The sequence below is a fragment of the Pongo abelii genome, chromosome 5 (genome assembly GCF_028885655.2).
Source record: "Pongo abelii isolate AG06213 chromosome 5, NHGRI_mPonAbe1-v2.0_pri, whole genome shotgun sequence".
NCBI classification, from domain to species: domain Eukaryota; kingdom Metazoa; phylum Chordata; class Mammalia; order Primates; family Hominidae; genus Pongo; species Pongo abelii.
Window position 1 is genome coordinate 107,935,035 of NC_071990.2, and position 22,514 is coordinate 107,957,548.

Below are 22,514 nucleotides of genomic sequence, written 5' to 3' on the forward strand. Positions count from 1 at the left end.
CTGGCCCCCCCACCCAGCAAATTATCCTTAAAAGCTCTGATCCTTGATTGCTCGAGGAAACTGATTTGAGAAATAATAAAACTCCAGTCTCCTGCACAGTCACGTCTGCATGAATTACTCTTTCCCTATTGCAATTTCCTTGTTTTGACAATTCAGTTTTGTCTGGGCCATGGGTGAGGTGAACCTGTTGGGTGGCTACAATTCCCTTCTTCCTGGTAAGAGGTTGAAGTCCTAACTCCCATCCCTGTGACTGTGGCCTTATTTGGAAACAAGCTCTTTGCACATGTACTTAAGATGCATTCATACTAGGTTAGGGTGGGCTGACTGATATCCTTATAAGAAGAAAATGTGGATACAGACACATATACATAGGGAACATCATGTGACAATGCAGACAGAGGTTAGAGTGATGAATCTACAAGCCAAGGAACACCAAGGCTTGCTGGAAACACGAGAAGCTGGGAGGCAGGCATGGAGAAGATTCTCCCGCAGAGCCTTCAGAGAGAGCATTGCCCTGCCAGTGATTTGATTGTACTATTTTGATTGATTGTATAGCCAGAACTGTACTATAATGTTTCTGTTGTTTTAAGCCACCCAGCTTGTGATACTTTGCTAAGGCACCATTAGAAAAGAATAATGTTGATTCATGCTCCCAGGAACTACACGTATTGGGGAGGGAGGGAGAAAAGCCAAACTAGGCAGAGGGAGAAGTTGAATGGTGATGCAGTTGGCAACAGTGGGTTCAGAACCCATATGAAGACCCCGTGGAAATGTCCCAAATGGAGGCAAGGGGCTTTTCTTCCTCCAGCATAGATCTGTCACTGGATGAGAGCTGCCCTTGTGGGAGGGGTGAAAGCTTGGGTTGAGTGAGGCAGCTTCCTTCCACAGAGGCAAATTCTAGAGAGGAACTCAGCTGTGAGCCCAGCCATGAGCCATTCAGCCACAGCCAACACCACTGCAGCTGGAGCTGGGGAAAGGTGAACGTCTATGGCCAGAAGGGAGAGCTGAGTGGCACACCCAGCACCCATGATCAGTGGCCATGTCATCTAAACAGGGGAAGGACTTCAGGGGCCCAGAAACAAGAGATCAGCTGACTCTGGAGAGAGAACAGGATGCAAGGGAGAGACAGAGTGATCAGAGAATACAGATTTGGCTCTGAAAGCATAAAAGGGTTTCAGAGACCTTTGATCCCAATCCCACAACCCTACATGGGACACTATCCAAAACCAGGAAAAAAAAATGGAGTCTCTGTTGTGTTGAGTGACCCTCTTCCCTGGAGGATGGAATATACTTCCTTATTGTCAACCAACACCAGCCTTCCTATGACTCAGAGTTTTTCCCACCTTACCAAACTGTGCCTTTTTCACTCTGATACCCACCAATTCCCACTAGACAAAAAGATTTGTGCATTTTCTTTTTTGTAAGTTGCTCTGCAACTTTTTCCAACTACACACATGGTCTCCTGCCACCTTTCCCAAACTGTTGTTGAGGTTCATTGCTCAGGAGCACCAGAAAACATGCCTCCCTTCCTCTACATGGCAGCTTTTCAAATGCTTGCAGACACTTTTTCTATCCTCCCTAAATCTTCTTTTCTCCAGGCCAAACATCCTCAGGACTAGAAAAACTCTTCCTGCCCTGCTATACAATTCAATTATACTAGGAGATTCCTTGATTGTCTTCCTGTGACATTGTTTCAAACATTTAGTCAATCATCATATATTTATTAATCAGGTTCCTGATGTTATGGGATCTTTGGGGTGTTGCTTCTCTGGCCGGAAAAAAGTGCTAGTGGCACTTTTGCTAAATTTCTTTTCCCATGTCCAGGAAGAATGAGGTATACAGACAAGCGGAGGGTGAGCAACACAAAGAGGAGCTTTACTGAGCATTAGAACAACTCAGGGAAGACCTGCAGTAGGGTAGTCCTCTCTGCAGCAGGTCATCCTGATGAGTGTTCAGCTCTCAGCAGAGAAGGTAGCTCCTCTCTGCAGCTGCTTATCCTGTTGTCTACAGCTCTCAGCAGAAAGGAGGCCCTGGAGAGGGTAGCTCCTCTCTACATCTGGTCATCCTGACATCTCCTGCTTTCAGCAGAGGGGAGGCCCTGGAGAAGATAGCTCCTCTCTGCAGCTGGTCATCCTGATGTCTCACCTGCTCTGGCTGAGTCCAGGGTTTTTATGGTCTTCAAAACCATGCTGATTGGTTCATGGGCAGCCATGGCCAGGCCCCAGAAAAAGCACCAAGAGTTCCCCCTCCATTCCCCAGGACTGGCAGCCTGGCCTCCAGGCTTCACTGATGATATGGTTTGGCTGTGCCCCCACCCAAATCTCATCTTTTTTTTTTTTTTTTTTTTTTTTGATGGAATCTCGCTCTGTCACTCAGGCTGGAGTGCAGTGGTACAATCTTGGCTCACTGTAACCTCTGCCTCCCAGGTTCAAGCAATTCTCCTGCCTCAGCCTCCTGAGTAGCTAGGATTACAGGGACCTGCCACCACACCCAGGTAATTTTTTGTATTTTTATTAGAGACGAGATTTCACCATGTTGGTCAGGCTGGTATAGAATTCCTGAACTCAGGTGATCTGCCGGCCTCAGTCCTCCAAAGTGCTGGGAGGCCATTGTGCCCGGCCTCCAGATCTCATTTTGAATTCCCACATGTTGTGGGAGGGACCTGGTAGTAGGTAATTGAATCTTGACGGCAGGTCTTTCCCATGTTGTTCTTGTGACTGTGAATGAGTCTCATGAGATCTGATGGTTTTAAAAATGGGAGTTTCCAAGGTCAGGGGCAGTGGCTCATAACTGTAATCCCAGCACTTTGGGAGGCCAAGGCATGCAGATTACCTGAGGTCGGGAGTTCAAGACCAGCCTGACCAACATGGAGAAACCCCATCTCTACTAAAAATACAAAATTAGCCAGATGTGGTGGCGCATGCCTGTAATCCCAGCTACTTGGGAGGCTGAGGCAGGAGAATCACTTGAACCCAGGAGGCAGAGGTTGCAGTGAGCCAAGATTGTGCCATTGCACTCCAGCCTGGGCAACAAGAGCGAAACTCTGTCACAAAAATAAATAAATAAATAAATAAATAGGGAGTTTCCCTGCACAAGCTCTCTTCTCTTGTCTGCTGCCATGTGAGATGTGCCTTTCACCTTCCGCCATGATTGTGAGGCCTCCCCAGCCATGTGGAACTGTAAATCCAATAAACCTCTTTCTTTTGTAAATTGCCCAGTCTTGGGTATGTCTTTATTAGTATCATGAAAACGGACTAATACAGTAAATTGGTACCAGTAGAGTGGGGTGCTGCTGAAAAGATACCCAAAAATGTGGAAGCAGCTTTGGAACTGGGTAACAGGCAGAGGTTGGAACAGTTTAGAGGGCTCAAAAGAAGACAGGAAAATGTGGGAAAGTTTGGAACTTCCTAGAGATTTGTTGAATAGCTTTGACAAAAATGCCGATAGCAATATGGACAATAAAGTCCAGGCTGAGGTAGTCTCAGATGGAGATTAGAAACTTGTTGGGAACTGGAAAAAAGATGACTCTTGTTATGTTTTAGCAAAGAGACTGGCAGCATTTTGCCCCTGCCCTAGAGATATGTGGAAATTTGAACTTGAGAGAGATGATTTAGGGTATCTGGCAGAAGAAATTTCTAAGAAGCAAAGCATTCAAGATATGACTTTGGTGCTGTTAAAGGCATTCAGTTTTAAAAGGGAAACAGAGCATAAAAGTTCAGAAATTTTGCAGCCTGGCAGTGCAATAGAAAAGAAAATCCCATTTTCTCAGGTGAAATTCAAGCCGGCTGCAGAAATTTGCAGTAACAAGGAGCCGAATGTTAATCCCTAAGGCAATGGGGAAAATGTCTCCAAGGCATGTCAGAGGTCTTCACAGCAGCCCCTCCCATCACAGGCCTGGAGGCCTAGAAGGAAAAAGTGGCTTCGTGGGCTGGGCCCAGGGTCTCAGTGCTGTGTGAAGACTAGGGAATTGGTGCCCTGTGTCCCAGCCACTCCAGGTGACGCTGAAAGGGGCCAACATAGGACTCGGGCTGTGGCTTCAGAGGGTTCAAGCCCCAAGCCTTGGCAGCTTCCAGATGCTGTTGAGCCTGTGGATGCACAAAAGTCAAGAATTGAGGTTTGGGACCCTCTGCCTAGATTTCAGAAGATGTGTGGAAATGCCTGGATGCCCAGCAAAAGTTTGCTGCAGAGGCAGGGCTCTCATGGAGAACCTCTTCTACTGCAGTGCAGGAGGGAAATATGGGGTTGGAGCCCCCACACAAGAGTCCCTACTGTAAGAAGACGGCCACTATCCTCCAGACCCCAAGATGGCAGGTCCACCAACAGCTTGCACCATGTGCCTGGAAAAGCCACAGACACTCAATACTAGCTCATGAAAGCAGCCAAGAGGGAGGGCGTACCCTGCAAAGCCACAGGGGGAGAGCTGCCCAAAGCCATGGGAGCCCACCTCTTGCATCAGTGTGACCTGGATATGAGAGGGACCTGGTGGGAGGTAATTGAATCATAGGGGCAGGTCTTTCCCATGCTGTTCTCATGATAGTGAATAAGTTTCATGAGATCTGATGGTTTTAAAAACGGCAGTTTCCCTACACAAGCTCTTTTCTCTTGTCTACCGCCATGTGAAATGTGCCTTTCACCTTCCACCATGATTGTGAGGCCTCCCCAGCCGTGTGGAACTGTAAGTCCAATAAACCTTTTATTTTGTAAATTGCCCAATCTTGGGTGTGTCTTTATCAGCAGCCTGAAAACAGACTAATACAACTGGGGATCTACTCCTCCTGCCCAGGAGCCTGTCTGCCTCCTGCCGCCATTCATGGTGTCCAGGCTGTTTATGCCAAGAAGCGCCTGCAGGCCTGCACTGAGCTGCCCTCAGCCCCACCTCGACTTCTCTCCCATGCTTGTCAGTACCCAAAGACCAGAGGGGGCTGAGGAAACAGAGGGCTGGTGTGTCAGTGCTGCCCCAAGTGTGTGCCCACCCAGTGGGGTTGCGGCAGCACCCAGGTTTGGCCCAACCTTGCTCCACAATCAGAGTAGGTGCCAGGAGGCGGGAGAGGCCAGGCAGCAGGAGCAGGCACTTCCAAGCCTGAGGTGGGAAGGGAGGCCTTCCCGGGCCTCCCAGAGCACGAAGATGCCTGAGTCCACAGCTGGGCTTGAGCAGCTGCGGCTGCACCTGCAGGGGGCTCCTGCCCCACCAACTCGGAAGTGGCAGGGCTCCCACTTAACCCCAGCTCCCATCAGCTCCATGGAGCATGCAGCCCTGGCCATGCCTCCAAGATCAGAGCAAGCGCCAGCAGTGGGGAGAAGCCAGGCAGCAGGAACAGGCACTCCAAGCCTTTAGGGGATGGGGGGCCTTCCTGGGCCCCAAAGAGCACAGAGATGCCTGGATCTGGAGCTGCAGCAGGGCAGCTGCAGAGGCACCCAGGGAGGGAGAGGTTCCTACTTGCTCCATCGAGTGGAAGACCTAAGCCTGCCTCCCCACTGCAGCCGGCATCTTGGCAGTGGCCGCTGCTGCTATCACTGAGTTTATGGGGGGGAGTATACATATATATATATTCATCTACTTATTAGGAACCTACTTTGGACCAGTCACTTGGGGATATAACAATAAACAAAGAAATCTCAGCTCTGTGAGTTTCAACATTACAGGAGAAAAGATAAGGAAAAACCTTTCTGGTACGTGTGCAACAAAATGGCAATAAGGACTGAAGACAGAGCATGGGATATAGAGTTGTACTGTGTAGATTCTATTCCCATCTCGACCACCCACTAGCTGTGTGCCTTTGAATTATTTAATCTGTCTTGACTTTGATTTTTTTCATCCTTCAAATGGGGATAATAACATGACCTCATAGAATGGTCTTGAGGGATTAAATGGGTTAATACATATAAAGCTCCTAAAATAGTACCTGCACATAATAAAGACTCAGAGAAAATTACCCTTGATGATTAAATTATTATTACTGTGCAATTGTAAATTCTATGCGAAAGCAAGGCATCCAGGATGATGCTCAGAGTTCTGCCTGAGCTACTAAGTGGAGGGTAGAGCCATTGACCTTGACAAGAACTCAGGAGAGGAGCAGGCTCAGGGAGAAAGTGATAAGTTAATTTTTGTACATCTTAGGTTGGAGGGAACTGCAGGATATTTAAAAACAGTTGTCCAGAAGACAGTTGGATTTCAGTTTCTGGAGGTCAAGGGACAAGTGTGGGTTGGAAATGTTCATAACCTCTCAATATCTTAACTACCCTTTTCTGAACACTCTCCATGTTCTTAGCCTCTAAAAATAAGGTGCTCAGAACTGGACATACAGCACCTCAGGTGTGGTCAGACCAGCCCAGAGTACACACAGATAGGAAGAAAGGTAGTTCTTTCAAATGGCGAGAAAGTCAGGACACTAGTCAGGACTACACTGGGGGCTGGACGTATAAAGAAAGTAATACACAGTCGCTGCTCTGAGGGAGTTTATTGCCAGTCAATTAATTGTTACTGACATGAGTATAAAGCTCTATCCACAACAAAAGAGTAAAATGTTCTTTGTTTTTTGAGGTCTTAATTTAACTTTTAGTAGGGATGCCCCCATTCCTATCATGAGGCAGAAACTTAATTTTAGTCATTTTGGGTTCCCCTTGCCCTTTCTGAGGGATTGTGTCTAGGTTCCAGGGTATTTCCAGAGGCATTGAGAAGGAGGTCTCAGAACCTCACTGTCATCTGTGCATGCTTGCTTCTACTGAGAGGGCCATCAGGCCTGGTCCGCATTTACAGGCCGGTTCTGGCACCTGCTGAGCCATCCTTCTATTCCTCAGCTCCCACAGGGCTTTTCAGATCTAGGATCCTTTCTTCTTCCCCTCTCCTGTAGGAAACAAGGGAAAAACTTCCTCTTTGCCCTCTGAAATTTTGCTGAAAAATCAACTTACAAAAGGCAGATTTGGTCGGGCAGGGTGGCTCACACTTGTAATTCCAGCACTTTGGGAGGCTGAGGCAGGCAGATAACTTGAGACTAGGAGTTGGAGATCAGCCTGAGAGAAACTCCATCTCTACAAAAAATTAGCCAGGTGTGGTTGCACACACCTATAGTCCCAGTTATGCAGGAGGCTGAGGTGGGAGGATGGCTTGAGCCTGGAGGTTGAGGCTGCAGTGAGCTGTGATTGTGCCACTGCACTCCAGCCTGGGTCATGGAGCAAGACCCTGTTGACAGTGGCAGGAGGCAGACAAATTCCTAAGCAGATAGGGACAGGTCTCTGGTGAAGCCTAATCTTCAAGCCAAAGACAGCCTGAAGCCTGAAAACGAAGCTGCCAGTTCTGGGTAGAGTCCACAACCAGAGTGACAACTTCCTTGATGCCTTTTAGCCAATGGAATGGTGCTTTTTCCAGGGGCTTCCCATGGATCAGTCAGCACTCACACCCCCGTTCTGACCCCATGAAAACCCTGGACTCAGCTTCACTGATGGCTACACACTTTGGGGCCCCCTCTCACACTGAGGGCTACCCACTTTGGGTCCCCTCTTGTGTCAAGACCTTTTCTGTCATTCAGTAAAACCATTCTCTGTCTCGCTCACTCTCCAGTGTCCATGAATCTCATTCCTCTTGATCACGGGACAAGAACCTGGAACCTGCCAAATAGTGGGTGCAAAAAGAGATGTAACACTGTAACCCTCCCTCTCACTTGCTGAACAATGGTGAAGAAAAAGCTGCTGGGCGCCACACGCCCCCACTTACTGAGCTGCAGGTGGCAGGACCAAATGAGGGCTGTAACACTTCCAGGGGCTCAGACCTTGGGAATCCCTGAGCAAAAGCTGTAATACCACTTGGGGCTCCATGGTTGCTGGCATCTCCGAGTTTTGGGGTGCCACCATGTCCCCCTCATCCAGACACCAGTGCCCAAGGTAGAAGCCGGTCACGGCATGCCTGGACCAGTTGTGGATTGAGCACAGAGCTGTGGCAGGTGCGGGATCCAGGCGGGCAGTGCTAGCTGAGCGCAGCCCTCCAGGCTGAGGGGGCAGAGCAACCCCAGCAGGCCCTAGTGAAGCCCGGGCAGAGGCACCACCAGCTGCAGAGATTTCTGGCTGGCAAAGTGGCACCGAAAGGATCCTGTGTCACTGTCTCAAAGAAAAAAAAAAAAAAAAGAAGGCAAATTAATTGGAGAACAGGCATACAGATTTATTAACGTGCACACGGGGAGAACCACAGAGTGGTTATCCACCACTCAATGAGGGTCAGAAGCTTATAGCCATCTTGAAGTTACAGAAAGAATGGGGCCTTGGATCCTGACAAAACAGGTTATGGGAGGTGGGAGAAGAGGAATTCTGTTGAGAGGCAGTAAAGGATTAATGGATCAGGGACACCAGTTAACTTGTAAATAGTTCTCTTTGGAATTCGAGTGGTGCCTAAGGGACAGACACTATCCTGTAAAAGGGTCTGTTTAGGTGTGGTTACCTTCTTGGTGTTACAGGAAGGAGGAGAAAAACACAATTTGTTATTTGTTTTTTGTTTTTTGTTTCTTTTTTTGGTGGGTACAGACTTTAGACTGATAAAGGGACTTTAGCCTGGCTTTGAGGGAGTCAGTAAGGGTTGAGGGGGGTGGCTTAAAGAGACTCTGAGGACTCTTCTTCAGTTCAGTATGTCAAAGTAAACATACTTATTTTGAAATATCAGTTTGAGAACATATTTTGGGATATTGGTTTCTGAGTCCCAACACGTCTCATCTGTCTGTCCTCTATGCCTCTTTTAAGTGGTGATGGAAATGCTAGGAGACCAACTGAGGCCTTGTCGAGCTCAACGCATCACAAAACCATTCTCTCATAGGTCCTCCAAAGAAGGCTGAGCCCAGAGACGGGCACGGTGCAAGACGACCCTTTATCTGAGACCCACATTGTTTATTCACTCAATTCCTCTCCAAAACAGGTCCCAAAAGTAAAAGAAATACTGGAAAATAAAACATTTCTTACTATTTCCAAATGGTTCAGCCCGTCTCTGCCCCTTGAAGCCAGGTGGGCCCACCTGTGAGGCTTGACTCCAGCAATGATTTGCTTCCCATATTTTTTTAACCGGATCTCCTCTCTCCATTGCCAGACTCCTGTTGTGATTTTTTTTTTTATTCTGATTATTCCCAACACTTGGAACTTGGTGCTCCAACTTAGTTGGCTTCTCTACCTCCAGTATCTCCTAGCGTTTCAGGCAGGAGAGTGAAGTAATCAAAACCAGAGGCTGGGTGTGGTGGTGCATGCCTGTAATTCCAACATTTTGGGAGGCCAAGGCAGAAGGATTGCTTGAGCCCAGGATTTTGAGACCAGCCTGGGCAACATAGTGAGACCCTATCTGTACAAAACAAGTTTTTTTAATTAGCCAGGCATGGTGGTGTGTGTCTGCAGTCCCAGCTACTTAGTAGGATGAGGCAGGAGGATCACTTAGGCCCAGGAGTTTGAGGATGCAGTGAGCTATGATCATGCCACTGCACTCCAGCCTGGGTGAAAAGAAAGGAAATAAAAGAGGCAGGTAGGAAGGTCTGAGAATGCTTGCCACAGTTTTGTAAGATGTGATAAAGACTTATTCTTAGATAGGCCCAGTGAGGGTTCAATGTTCTTCCCTCCAGGAATACCAAGGCCACTCCAAGAAGTTGGGTAGAAGATATAGTGCCTCAATTAAGGCTGATGATCAGAGGAATCAAAAAAGCAGGAAGGAGCTCAAGGGGATTCTGAAAGTAGCATGTAGATGTTCCTGGTGGCTTTTAGTGAGATCCTCAAGCAGACCTGGTGGGTGCATCAATTACATTGGAACAGTTGGCATGGGGGCAATTATGGGAATAGAAACAAAGGATAGGGGATAGACTTATCTACAGAATCTGGTAAGCAGTTGATATAGGGAGCAAAAAATCTGATAAATTCAAATTTCATATTGTAGGAAAGGAAAAGGACTTTCATCTACCCTCTTATATTAAATGACTGGAACCTGTAAATTAAACTGAGAAAAGACAAATTAACAAGAAAAATGGCTTACGTGTGTGTGTGTGTGTGTGTGTGTGTGTGTGTGTGTGTTTCTTTTTTAAGAGACAGGGTCTCACTATGTTGCCCAGGCTGGTCTCAAACCCCTCAGTCCTCCCACCTCACCCTCCCCAGTAGCTAGGATTATAGGCATGTGCCACCATACCTAGCTACAAATTGTATTTGATGTTAATAGTGTAATTTTATTAGGTGTGCAAAAGTCTTCATGGAGAAAAAGAAAAGATCAAAAGAGGCAGTTAGACCAGGGGTTTATATACCACTTTAACAAAGGGTGATAAAGTTGTGAAGAAGTGACAAGATGAAGGAAAGGGGGTTTGGGCTTCTAGAGGTGATGAATTGCTGAAAGGTAAATATACGAGGGAAACTAATGACAGCTGGGGCTTTATTTTAGTAAGGTGTTTTGTGCGGACCCATCTTAGTGCCAATTTTCTGTCTCCAGTGATAGGGTTGTTCTTCTCTGATATGGAAAAGGGGAGGGGGAACACCTTCACAAAGGGAAATTTATGTCCTGCTTTTAGACAGAGAGGAAGAAGGCAAAAGCTCTTTCTACACTGGCTGCTTCTTAGTTGCCTCCAGCTCGAAACACTCCTTATGACAAACTGGCATAAGAGTGAGGTAGTATATTCAGAACTCCTTCAATATTCAAGTCTGGGGTAGTAAGGGGAATAGGAGGGGAATGTCCAAGTTTCTGACTTGAAACTAGGTAGGAAGTGGTGGGACTCACTAATGTAGAAAGAAAGGAAGTTGGTAGCAACAAGGAGTGGATGCATTCAGAATAGGTGAAATAGAGTCAGAAAGCAAGAGCTGAAAGACTGTGCTTAGAGAGCATGATGCTGGAAGTGCATGAGCTGAAGCAGTCCTGAGTAATAGCAAGGTCCAGGATGTGGCCATGATATCCAAGAAGATGAAACTGCTTGGAAATGAGCAGGTCTAGGGCCTGAGAGCTGAAGATGTTTGGATGAACACAGAAGCTGCTCAAAATGTGGCCTCCTGGCATTACAGCTTTGCCTCCCCATAACTACACACAGTAAATGAGCCATCTCTCTCAGCTTTGGCCATATGAACAATCTATGAACATTCCTTTCACATTACTTTTCAAGCTGCTGATAGAAATACTAAACAGGCCTGAGGCAAATACTTACCTTGAGTATGCTTGGAGAATTCCAAATATGCCTTGATGGTTTTGAAGTATTTTGTTTTATATGGTTAGGGAGCAATGTCAAGATAATGTTCAATGTAGCCGGGCATGGTGGCACATGCCTGTAGTCTCAACTACTCAGGAAGCTGAGGTGGAAGGATGCTTGAGCCCCAGAGTTTGAGGTTACAGTGAACTATGATGAGAGTCACACCAGTGCACTCTAGCCTGGGTGACAGAGCCAGACTCTGTCTCTAAAAAATAAAAATAAAGAAGATAATGTTCTATGTATTCAGGGGACTAATCCCTCACTTCCAGTTATTTCCCACAATAGGTTGATTGTAAGGCATGGCACATGGAGAAGGGTGAGTTATTTATCTTGTGGTTTATTTCCTGGATTTTATAATTTATAGGTAAGTTATATCACCCCAAATTTACTGAGCCCAGGTCCCACTAATAACAAAAAACTCTGTCTCCCATTAAGACATATGCAACATGCAAAAAGGCTCTTGGGCTTTTTAGCCATTATGTTTTCTGTTGCACTTGGACCTAAAACCTCAACTTCCATATTCAAGCCTGGGATGATCAAGCGGGTGGAGGGGAGTGCAGGGAGGTAGAATGAAGGGGTGCTACTGTTGGCAGGCAGACTGAGATGGCAAGGAGCCTAGACAAATGAAGATAAATTGAGTCAGAAGACCTGGATTCTTGCCCAGGTCTGGCCCTTCTTAGCTCTGTGAATTGGGCAGGTCACTGAACATTGTCTACTAAGCAGGAGTTGTATTAGTTTACCATGCCTAGTTCAATAGGTTATCATGGGAACAGAGGTGGAACAATGAATGGGAAGGTGCTTTGTAATTACTCATTCATTAGAGATGAGGGAAGAAACTGTTGGCACTTTTTATGAGGGAAGAATCTGTTGCGCCTGCATTTCCAACCATCTGCAAGAGTTTGCTACATATTAACTCTGCCTATCACTATGCATAATCCTTCCCACTGGCAAGATCCTTTGAAAACCAAGGGCTGTCTGCAGAGCCGCTTGATTCTGGTTATTGAGAAAAGCTTTTCCTGCCAGTTCAACCTAAGCCTGGGCCTTCCCTAGGCCCATTTTAGCCCCAGGTGGCAAAAAAAAGAAAATCTGAATGTAAAACATCTTAAAGAGCCATTTTACATTTCCTGGAAGTCTCAGGGCAGGGGGTTGTAGCCCAGAAAGAGGAATTACATTCCTGTAACACACAGAGAAACACTCTCAAATCCTAGTTGGGCAATCTTCTCCCCTAGGCCTGTCATGAAGACAGCTGCTTCCCTAAGTCCCTCTCATCTTCCCCCATACTCTTGCCTTCTCCACCTCTGCTCCCACCTCTTACTGAACTTTTTCATCCTAATTTGGATAATTTTCTGATGTTTTTCTCCATCCACAACCAAAGCAGCCCAATGCAGCCCAACAGCTCAGCTTTGTATGTGCATTAGAAGAAACTTATGGGCCAGGCTCAGTGGCTCGAGCTTGTAATCCCAGCACTTTGGGAGGCCAAGGCAGGCAGATCTCTTGAGGCCACGAGTCCAAAACCAGCCTGGCCAACATGAAACTCCGTCTCTACTAAAAATACAAAAATTAGCTGAGCGTGGCGGCACACACCTGTAATCCCAGCTACTCGGGAGGCCGAGGCAGGAGAATCGCTTGAACCCGGGAGGCAGAGGGAGGGAGCCGGCATTGCGCCACTGCACTCCAGCCTGGGCAACTAAGGGAGACTCAGTCTCAAAAAAAAAAAAAAGGAGTATGAATACTTACTTTTTTTCCAGCTGCCTCTGCCCTGGACACACTTTTCCAGCTGTCTCTGCCCTGAAGCTGTGTATCTGCTGGGGCATGGCCTGAGAAGAGGTAAAGATCTCTCCTTTAGATTCTGGGAAGTGTGTGCTAACACCGGAGAGCTGCCTGCTCTCAGGAGCTAGAGGTCCTTGGGTAGGCTGTAGGCCCCACACTGTGGCCCACTCCCTTCCTTCTCTTCTCCTAATAACAACTGCTCAACAAGTTTGAGTCCCCAGGCAGGTACGTGGTTCATAAATTGTTCAGCAAAGGGTAGCTGTTAAGATGACTAACAGTGTGCCATGAGCTGTGGGGGTATTCAAGGGAAATATGACCCAACTCTGCCTTGGAGAAGTTTAAAATCTATCAGTGTAGGTGGGTAGTGTTTCTTAAATTCTGGTACTGACAGAACCTTAAATCTGGATGGAACAAAGGTCCAGTCCTCTGCCTTTCAGCAGGAAAAAGTCTTTAATTTACGTATAAAGACTTTGAGTCTTGGGCAAGTTAAGTAATTTTTCTCAAGATCACACATTTGGCTGGGACAAGAACCACATCCTCTCCTAGCCTTCTGGCTCTCCATAAAAGACAACATTCACGTGTTTTCTGTTCTTCAAAAAGTAGCAGTTGCCTTCTAAACTTATCCGGTACAAAGTTGTGAAAATTGATCTCTTTATTGTTTTGACTGCCATTGCAATATTTGGGTCGTCTCAAACTGAGGCTACCTAAAATCCCAGAGCTGTGTCTCCAAGCCAGTGATAAGCCAGATGCTAGAGGATGAAATATTATTAGACTCCATTTATCCAGGAGAGGATAGCTATACCATTAAGAAGGAGGAGAATAAATTAGTTAACAATGTACCTGCAACATGGCAACAGAGGAAAGATTTTGAATGTATTAACAGCATTTTCTTTAAAAAAAAAAAAAAAAATGGCACTGTGAAAAGGAGAAAAAGCAGGAAGTGGCCTTAAAAAATATGAGTACCAAGACATATTGATTAAGAGATATGGGTAGTTCCATGAAATAAATATAAAAGAAAAGCCAGGTCAGGTTAAGACTCTGCCACTTCAAGGAATTAGTGAAGATGAACATAACCTATCCTTCCTTTTGGTCTCTCTGGATCTCAGGCAGGCACTCTCTCTCCCATCTCTCTCTCTCTCATACACACGCACACACACACACATACACACGTGCACACAGACGAGTGGGATAAATATCGTGAATGCAGCACAAACCACCACCTTAAATCTCATAATCATTCTATTTCAAGGTTGCTCAAGTCTGACAGCTCTACTACAACTCCAGAACTTCAGAAGGTTTATTTGAAGAGCTGTTCAAGTGCTATGAACTACAAAGGCTTCTGAGCTTTTCTATTCTTTGCCTATAAACTCAGTTGAAAACTTCTTTTCTTCTTCCCCTACCCCGCTTAGAGGGCAGTCTGTGATACCATCAGTAGTTCTAAAATGGTGAACACCAGAATGCTGTTCAATTGACCAGTAACTTAAATCCATTTAAGTTTAATGGTATAAACTAAACTGCTGGACTCCTGGGTGCTAGGAAACACCACATCAGAAATATGCCATGTGGGGCCAGGTGTGGTGGCTCACTCCTGTAATCCCAGCACTTTGGGAGGCCAAGGCGGGTGGATCACAAGGTCAGGAGATCAAGAACATCCTGGCTAACACGGTGAAACCCCGTCTCTACTAAAAATACAAAAAAAATTAGCCAGGCGTGGTCATGGGCGCCTGTAGTCCTAGCTACTTGGGAGGCTGAGGCAAGAGAATGGCGTGAACCCAGGAGGCAGAGCTTGCAGTGAGCTGAAATCACGCCACTGCACTCCAGCCTGGGCAATAGAGCGACATGACATCTCAAAAAAAAAAAAAAAAAGAAAAAGAAATACGCCATGTGGTTACATAGAAAGATTCATGTTTGTGTTGTTCATACTTTCTCTGTCTCCCCTCATAGCATCCTTCTTCCCACACTCTTTTCAGATCTATCTTTTTGTTTTCTTTTAATTAATAGACTGATGTTTTGAGCAGTTTTAAGTTTTTCAGAAAAACTGAGTGGAAATTATGGGTTCCCATGCAACCCTCCCACGACCCCTTCCAGTTCCCTTATTGTTAACATCTTAGTGCATTAGTGTGGGACATTTGTAATCATTGATAAGGCAATACTGAAACATTATTATTAACTAAAGTCCTTAGGTCACATTAGGGTTCACTCTTGGTGTTATACATTGTATGAATTTACACATACATACAATGATGAATGGCATATATTCACCATTACAGTATTGATGTGGTTTGGATCTATGTCCCCACCCAAATCTCATGTTGAATTGTAATCCCTAATGCTGGAGGTGGAGCCTGGTGGGAGATGATTGGATCACAGGGGCTGTTTCTAATGGTTTAGCATCATCCCCCTAGTGCCATTCTCATAATAGAGTTATCATGAGATCTGGTTGTTTTAAAGTGTGTAGGCCCTCCTCCCATTCTCTTCCACCTGTTCTGCCAATGTGCCTGCTTCCCCTTTGCTTTCTGCCAAGATTGAAAGTTATCTGAGGCCTCTCCAGAAGCTGCTGTGCTTCCTGTACAGCTGCAGAATTATGAGTCAATTAAACTTCTCTTTGTAAATTACCCAGTCTCAGGTATTTCTTTATAGCAGTGCAAGAATGGACTAATACAAGTGTCATACAGAATAGTTTCACTACCTGTGTCAGCCTGTTCTCCCACTGCTATAAAGAAATACCTGAGATTGGGTAATTTATAAAGGAAAGAGGTTTAATTGGCCCACAGTTCTGCAGGCTTTACAGGAAACATAGCAGTTTCTGCTTCTGGAGTCCTCAGGAAACTTACAATCATGGTGGAAGGTAAGCAGAGAGCAGCACTTCACATGGCCAGAGAAGGAGTAAGGGCAGGGTGGGGGGTGCCACACACTTTTAAACAGCCAGATCTCACGAGCACTCACTCGCTATGATGAGAGCAGCACTAAGGGGGAAATATGCCCCATGATCCAATCACCTCCCACCAGGCCCCACCTCCAACATTGGGGATTACAATTGAGCATGAGATGTGGGTGGGGACCCAGATCCAAACCATATCATCCCAACCCCATCCCTCCCAAATCTCTTGTTCCTCTTACACTGCAAAATACAATTATGCCTTTCTAAGAGTCCCTCAAAGTTTTAATTCATTCCAGCATTAACTCCAAAGTCCACTGTCCAAAGTCTCATCTGAGACAAGGTTAGTCCTATCTGCCCATGAGCCTGTAAAATCAAAAACAAATTAGTTATTTCTAAGATACAATGGGGGTACAGGCATTGGGTAAATACTCCTGTTCCAAAAGGGAGAAATCAGACAAAAGAAAGAGGCTATAGGCCCCATGGAAGTCCAAAATCCAGCAGGGCAGTCATTAAATCTTAAAGCTCCAAAATAATCTCCTTTGACTCCATGTCTCACATCTAATGCACACTGGTATGAGGGATGGGCTCCCAAGGCCTTGGGCAGCTCCACCCCTGGGTCTTTGCAGGGTTCAGCCCCTACAGCTGCTCTCATGAGCTGGTGTTGAGCGTTTGTGATTTTTCCAGGTGCAGGGTGCAAACTGCTGGTCAATCTACCATTCTGGGGTCTGGAGAATGATGGCCCTTGTCTCACAGCTCCACTAGGCAGTGTCCCACTGGGAACTCTGTGCAGGGGCTCCAACCCCATATTTCCCCTCTGCACTGCCCTCGTACAGATTCTCTTTGAGGGCTCTGCCCCTGTAGCAGGCTTCTGCCTGGACATCCAGGCTTTTCCATACATCCTCTGAAATCTAGGCAGAGGTTCCCAAACCTCAAGTCTTGTATTCTGTGCACTCACAGGCTTAACACCAGGTGAAGTCATCAAGGCTTATGGCTTACACCATATGACTGAGCTGTACCTGGGCCTTGAGCCCATCTGGAGCTAGAGCAGTTGGGATGCAGGGCCTTCATGTCCTTGAGCCACATCTGGAGCTAGAGCAGTTAGGATGCAGGGCTTCATGTCCTAAGGCTGCACGGTGCAGCAGGGCCCTGGGCCTGGCTGGTCCATGAAACCATTCTTTTCTCCTAGGCCTCTGGGCCTGTGATGGGAGAGGCTGCAGCAAAGATCTCTGAAATACTTTTGAGGCATTTCCCTCATTGTCTTGGCTATCAGCATTTGCCTTCCTTTTAGTTACGCAAATTTCTTTTCTTTTTTTTTTTTTTTAGTTACACAAATTTCTAAGTTATTTATTCTAGTTATTTCTAAGACAAAATTCAGGCAGCCTACTTGAACCCTCCTCTGAAAGTGGGTTTTTCTTTTATACCATATGGCCAGGCTGCAAATTTTCCAAACTTACACTCTGCTTCCCTTTTAAATATAAGTTTCAGCTTCAGGTCATTTATTTGCTCACACATATGAGTATGGGTTGTTAGAAGCAGCCAGGCTGTCTGGGTACGGTGGCTCACACCTGTAATCCCAGCACTTTGGGAGGCCGAGGCAGGTGGATCACAAGATCAAGAGATCGAGACCGTCCTGGCCAACATGGTGAAACCCCATCTCTACTAAATACACAAAAAATTAGCCAGGTGTGGTAGCAGGCACCTGTAGTCCCAGCTACTTGGGAGGCTGAGGCAGGAGAATGGCATGAATCCAGGACGCGGAGCTTGCAGTGAGCTGAGATCACGCCACTGCACTCCAGCCTGGGCAACAGAGCAAGACTCCATCTCAAAAAAAAAAAACAAACAAAAAAGCAGCAGCCAGGCTGATTCTTGAACACTTTGCTGCTTAGAAATTTCTTCCACCAGGTACCCTAAATCATCATTCTCAAGTTCCAAGTTCCACAGATCCCTAGGACAGGGGCACGATGCCTCCAAGTCCTTTGCTAAGATATAACACATGTGACCTTTGCTCCAGTTCCCAATAAGTTCCTCATTTCCACCTGAGCCCTCTTCAGTCTGGACTTCATTGTCCATATCACTATCAGCACGTTGGTCACAACTATTCAACAAGTCTGTAGGAAGTTCCAAATTTTCCCTCATATTCCTGTCTTCTTCTGAGCCCTCCACACTCTTCCAACCTCTATCCATTATCCAATTCCAAAGTCACTTCCACATTTTCAGGTATCTTTATAGCAATGCTCCACTCCTTGGTTCCAATTTTCTGTATTAGTCCATTCTCACATTGCTGTAAAGAAATACCTGAGACGGGTAATTTATAAAGGAAAGAAGTTTAATTGGCTAGCAGTTCTCCAGGCTATACAGGAAGCATTGTGGATTCTGCTTCTGAGGAGGACTTAGGAAACTTACAATCATGGTAGAAGGTAAAGGGAAACAGCACTTCACATGGCCAGAGAAAGAGCAAGACAGAGAGAGGCAGGAAGTGCTACACCAGATGGTTTTAAACAACCAGATCTCATGAGCACTCACTCACTATGATAAGAGCAGCACTGAGGGGGAAATCTGCCCCCATGATCCAATTACCCCCAAGTAGGCCCCACCTCCAGCATAGGGGATTACAGTTGAACATGAGATTTGAGTGGGGACACAGATCCAAATCATATCACTGCCCTAAAAATCCCATGTTCAAACTATTCATCCTTCCCTCCTTCCCTTCCGTCAAACTCCTAGAAACCACTGTTCTTTTTATTATCTCCATAATTTGGCCTTTTCCACAATGTTATATATTAATCATTAAAATGATACAGTATGTAGATATAGCCTTTCAGATTGGCTTATTTTACCTAGCAATATGCATTTAAGGTTCATCCATGTCTTTTCATGGTTTGGTAGCTTATTGCCTTTTAGTACTAATATTCTATTGTATGGATGTACCACAGTTTGTTTACCCATTAACCTATTAAAAAACACTTTGGTTGCTTCCAAGTTTTGGCAATAGTGAATAAAGCATGTGCTGGTTTTGGTGGGGACATGTTTTTAATTCATCTGGGAGTACCAAAGAGTACAATTGCTGGGTCTTATGATAAGAGAATGTTTACTTTTTAAGAAACTGCCAAACTATCTTCGAAAGTGGTTGTACCATTTTGCATTCCTGCCAGTAAGGAATGAGAGTTTCTGTTGCTCCACATTCTTGCCAGCATTTGGCGTTGTTAGTGTTTTGTATTTTACCCATTCTAGTAGGGTATGGCAGTATCCTATTGTTGTTTGGATATGCATTTCCCTGATGACAAATGATGTGGAACATCTTTTCATTTGTTTTATTTGCCGTTGGTATACAAGCATACCTCAGAGATATTGTGGGTTCAGTACCAACCACCACAATAAAGTGAGAATTCCATAAAGCAAGTCACATGAATTTTTTGGTCTCCCAGCACATATAAAAGTTATGTTTACACTATAAGTGTCTATTAAATATGCAATAGAACTACATATTTTTTTAAAGTACATACCTTAATTTTAAAACATTGCTAAAAATGGTAACAATCATCTGAGACTTCAGTGAGTCATAATTTTGTTGCTGGTGTAGGGTTTTGCCTCAATGTTGGTAGTTGCTGACTGATCAGGGTGGTGGTTGCTAGAAGGTAGAGTGGCTCTGACATTTTAAAAAATGAGAGAAAATTGAAGTTTGCCACATCAATTGACACTTCCTTTCACGAAAGAGTTCTCTGTAGCATGCAATGCTGTCTGTTGGCATTTTACCCACAATAGAACTTCTTTCATCCTCTCCAACTGTGCTACTGCTTTATCACCTACGATCATGTAATATTCTAAGTTCTTTGTTGTCATTTCAACAATGGTCACATCATCTTTACCAGGAGTACATTCCATCTCAAAAAAAAAAAAAAAATAACAACAAAACAAAACACACTCTTTGTTCATCCATAAGAAGCAATTCCTCATTCCTTCAAATTTGTTCATGAGATTGCAGCAATTCAATCATATCTTCAGTCTCTACTTCTAATTCTAGTTCTCTGCCATTTCCACCACCATCTGCAGTGACTTCCTCCACTGATGTCTTGAACCCCACAAAGTCATCCTTTAGGATTGGAATCACCTTCTTCCAAACTCCCATTAATGTGGATATTTTTACCTCCTCCCATGAATCATGAATTTTCTTAATGGCATCTAGAATGATGAATCCTTTCCAGAAGGTTTTCAGTTTACTTTGTCCAGATCCATCAGAGGAATCACTGTCTGTAGCAGTGATAGCCTTACTAAATGTATTTCTTAAATAAACTTGAAAATCAAAATTACTCAGAGATCCATGGGTTGTGGAATGGATGTTGTGTTAGCAGGCATAAAACAACATTAATCTCCTTGTATAGGTCTTGGGTGACTAGGTACATTGTCAATGAGCAGAAATATTTTAAAAGAATTTTTTTTTTCTGAGTAGTAGATCTTGATACTGGGCTTAAACATTCAGTAAACCATGCTGTAAACAGATGCATGATCATCCAGGCTTTGTTATTTCATATATAGACCATAAGCAGAGTTGATTTTGCAAGATTCTTTTTATTTTATTTTATTTTTTAATTGAGACAGGGTCTCGCTCTGTCTCCCTGTCTGGAGTGCAGTGGCATGATCATAGCTCACTGCAACCTCAATCTCCCGGGCTCAAATGATCCTCCTGCCTCAGCCTCTCAAGTAGCTGGGATTACAGGCATGTGCCACCATGCCCAGCTAAAGATTTAGCATAATTCTTAAGGGCCCTAGGGTTTTCAGAATGGTCAATGAGCATTGGCTTCAACTTAGAGTGACCAGCCACATTAAAGTGATTAGCCCTTAACAAGAGAGTCAGCCTGTCCTTTAAAGCTTTGAAGCCAGGCATTGATTTCTCTCTAGCTATGAGAGTCATAGATGGCATCCTCTCCTAACAGAAGACTGTTCATCTACATTGAACATCTGTTTAACGTAGCCACCTTCATCAATTATCTTAGCTAGGTTTTCTGTATAACTTAGTGTAGCTTCTCCATCAGCACTTGCTGCTTCACCTTGCACTTTTAGGTTTTAAAGTTGGCTTCTCTCCTTAAATCTCTGCTAGCTTCCCACTTTTCTTCTGCAGCTTCTTCATCTCTCTCAGCCTTCATAGACTGGAAAAGAGTTAGGGCCTTTCTCTAGATTAGGCTTTGCCTTAAGGGAATGCTGTGGCTGGTTTTATCTTCTATCCAGACCACCAAACTTTCTCCATATCAGCAAGAAAGCTATTTAGCTCTCTTATTATTTGTGGGTTTACTGGAGTAGTGCTTTTCATTTCTTTCAAGAACTTTTCCTTTGCATTAGCAACCTAGCTAACCATTTGGTGTAAGAAGCCTAGCTTTCGGCCTATCTCAGCTTTTGACATGCCTTTCTCACTAAGCATAATCATTTCTAGCTTTTGATTTAAAGCCAGAGATGTGTGATTTTTCCTTTAACTTGAACACTTAGAGGCTATTGTAGGGTTATTAACTGGTCTAATTTCAATGTTGTTGTGTCTCAGGGAAGAGGGAGGTATGAGGAATGGAAGAGAGATGGAAATGGCCAGTTGGTGGAGGAGTCAGAACACACACAACATTTATCAATTAAGTTTAGAATCTTACATGAGTGTGGTTTGTGTACCCCAAACAATGACAATAGTAACATCAAAGATCACTCACCACAGATCACCATAATAGATATAATAATGAAGTTTGAAATATTGCAAAGACTATCAAAATGAGACCCAAAGACATGAAGTGAGCACATGCTGTTGGAAAATTGAGGCCCAATAGACTTGCTCAATGCAGGGTTGCCACAAACCTTAAATTTGGAAAAAAAAAAAAAATGCAATATCTGTGAAGCACAATAAAGTGAAGTGCAATAAAATAAGGTATGCCTATATTTTCCTTGGTGAGGTCTCTTTTTAGGTCTTTTGCCCATTTTGGATACCAGTCCTTTATCAGATCTGTGTTATGCAAATATTTTATCCCATTCCGTGGCCTGTCTTTCTATTTGTTAAATAAAATTATAGGAGGCTATTGTTTTATTTTCCTTTCTTCTTTATTAGTTTTTTCTTTTCTTTTTTTTTTTTTTTTTTCCTTTTTCCTTTCAGAAAGGGTTAGAGGGAGGCATATCGCACACACAAGCATGAACATCCAGTCATCACACTTATGAACTACGAAAGGAGAAGGCTACTGTTTTGGACTAAGCTCCTGTGCTAGGCCCCAACAGACCAGACTAAAACTCAAAATGGAGTCACTCATGCAGCATTTCCAAGTTGCTAAACTAAGTTGTTATCTGACCTTCAAGAAATCAGGAGAGAGGGATAACAGTCATTTTTCAAAACAGGCCAGTTTCAATCTTTAACTGGCATGATAATGATGATAAGTTCCCTCTGCTTTAATCTTTACACACAAAGGGTAGACAAAAGTAACCTGATGCTAACTAATCTGTTATCCTTCTATTGTTGTTTTGTTTCCTTGTCTCTGCCTTACAAGGAAAGTAACTTTGAAATGACCAATCTGCTTTCTTTAGCCTTTTCTGTCTATAAAGCCAACCCCCACTGTTCAGCTCATTGGAACACTTATTTTGTTTTTTGTAGGATGAAGTATTCCTCGATTCTAGAATCACAATGTAAATCAAAAAGTATCTGAGACAAGTCTCAATTAATTTAGTAG

At 44.6% G+C, this 22,514-nt stretch overlaps 1 pseudogene; it reads right to left on the reverse strand.

Annotated features, from left to right (window-relative positions):
- Positions 1-21,943: 21,943 nt before the first annotated feature.
- LOC112134096 (small nucleolar RNA U13) lies at positions 21,944-22,024 on the reverse strand (annotated as a pseudogene).
- Positions 22,025-22,514: the final 490 nt, after the last annotated feature.